Source organism: Psammomys obesus, unplaced genomic scaffold (assembly GCF_907164565.1).
Source record: "Psammomys obesus unplaced genomic scaffold, mPsaObe1.curated_primary_1811, whole genome shotgun sequence".
In the NCBI taxonomy this organism is placed as follows: domain Eukaryota; kingdom Metazoa; phylum Chordata; class Mammalia; order Rodentia; family Muridae; genus Psammomys; species Psammomys obesus.
Genome location: NW_026590073.1, coordinates 41,598 through 43,984, shown reverse-complemented (window position 1 = coordinate 43,984; position 2,387 = coordinate 41,598).

The window sequence follows — 2,387 nt, the reverse complement described above, 5'->3', positions numbered from 1 at the left end:
TCAATGAAAATGAAGGTACAACATACCCTAATTTATGAGACACAATGAAAGCAAGGCTCAGAGGAAAATTCATAGCACTAAGTGCCTTCAAAAAGAAATTTGTGACATCTCATAGAAGCAACTTAATGGCCCAACTGAAAGCCCTAGAGAAAAAAGAAGCAAATACAGCCAAGAGGAGCAGACAGCTGGAAATAATCAAATTCAGGGCTGAAATCAATCAATTAGAAACAAATAAAACTATTCAAAGAATCAATGAAACCAAGAGATGCTTTTTTGAGAAAATCAACAAGATAGACAAACCTTTAGCAAACTAACTAAAAGACAGAGAAAAACTATCCAAATCAGCAAAATCAGAAATGAAAAGGGGGATATAACTACAGACACTGAGGAAATCCAAACAATCATTAGGTTGTACTACAAAGGCCTATATGCCACAAAATACGGAAATCTAAAAGAAATGGATAATTTTCTTGATAGATTCCATTTACCAAAATTAAGTTAAGATCAGGTAGAAAGATTGAATAGTCCTATATCCCCCAAGGAAACAGAAACAGTCATCAACAGTCTCCCTTCCAAAAAAAAAAAGCCCTGGGCCAGATGTATTCAGTGAAGAATTCTACCAGACCTTCAAAGAAGTGCTAAATCCAATTCTCTCCAAAATATTCCTCAAAATAGAAACAGAAGGAACATTACCAAACTCATTCTATGAAGCCACAGTCACCTTGATACCTAAACCACAAAAAGACCCAACAAAAAAGAGAACTTCAGACCTATATCTCTTATGAACATTGATGCAAAAATACTCAATAAAATACTTGCAAACAGAAATCCAAAACACATCAAAGATATCCACCATGACAAAGTAGGCTTCATTTCAGGTAGGCAAGTGTGATTCAACATACGGAAATCCATCAATGTAATCTACCACATAAACAAACTGAAGGAGAAAAACCACATGATCATCTCCTTAGATGCCAAAAAAAGCATTTGACAAAGTCCAACACCCATTCATGTTTAAAGCATTAGAGAGATCAGGGATACAAGGCACATACCTAAACATAGTAAAGGCAATACACAGCAAGCCTATAGCCAACATCAAACTCAATGGAGAGAAACTTAATCAATCCTACTGAAATCAGGGCCAAGACAAGGCTGACCATTCTCTACATATCTCTTCAACATAGTACTTGAAGTCCTAGCCAGAGCAATAAGACAACTAAAGGAGACCAAGGGATACAAATCAGAAAGGAAGAGGTCAAAGTGTCACTATTTGCAGATGATATGGTAGTCTACATGAGCGACCCCAAAAATTCAACCAGAAAACTCCTTCAGCTGATAAACACCTTCAGCAAAGTGGCAGGATACAAAATCAACTAAAAAATATCACAAGCCCTCCTGTATACCAAAGACAAAAGGGCTGAGAAAGAAATTAGGGAAACAACACCCTTCACAATAGCCACTAATAACATAATTGGGGTTACACTAACCAAGCAAGGGAAAGACCCGTTTGAGAAAAACTTCAAGTCTCTGAAGGAAGAAATTGAAGAAGATATCAGAAGATGGAAAGATCTCCCATGCTCATGGATTGGTAGGATTAACATTGTGAAAATGTCCATCCTGCCAAAAGCAATCTACAGATTCAATGCAATTCCCATCAAAATCCCAACTCAATTCTTTACAGACCTTGAAAAAAAGATTCTCAGATTCATATGGAGAAAGAAAAAACCCAGGATCTCCAAAACAATCCTGTACAACAACAGATCATCTGGAGGTATCTCCATCCACAATCTCAAGCTGTAATATGGAGCAATAGTAATAAAAACTGCATGCTATTGGCATAGAAACAGAAAGGAGGATCAATGGAACCGAAAAGAAGACCCATAAATAAACCCACACATCTATGAATACTTAATTTTTGACAAAGAAACAAAACCATTCATTGAAAAAAAGACAGCATCTACCACAAATGGTGCTTTTCCAACTGGATGTCTACATGCAGAAAAATGAAAATAGATCCATACTTATCACCCTGCACAAAACTAAAGTCCAAGTGGATCAAAGACCTCAACATAAAACCAGGCACATTAAATCGGTTAGAAGAAAAAGTGAGGAAGAGCCTTAACTCATTGGTACAGGGACAACTTCCATAACAGAACACCAACAGCACAGGCTCTAAGAGCAACAATCAATAAATGGGACCTCATGAAACTGAAAAGCTTCTGTAAAGCAAAGGACACCGTCATCAAAACAAAACAAATGCCTACAGATTGGGAAAGAATTTTCACCTACCCTCTATCTTACAGAGAGCTAATATCCAGTGTATATAAAGAACTAAAGAAGCTGAAAAGCAACAAACCAAGTAATCCAATTAAAAATGGGGAATAGAG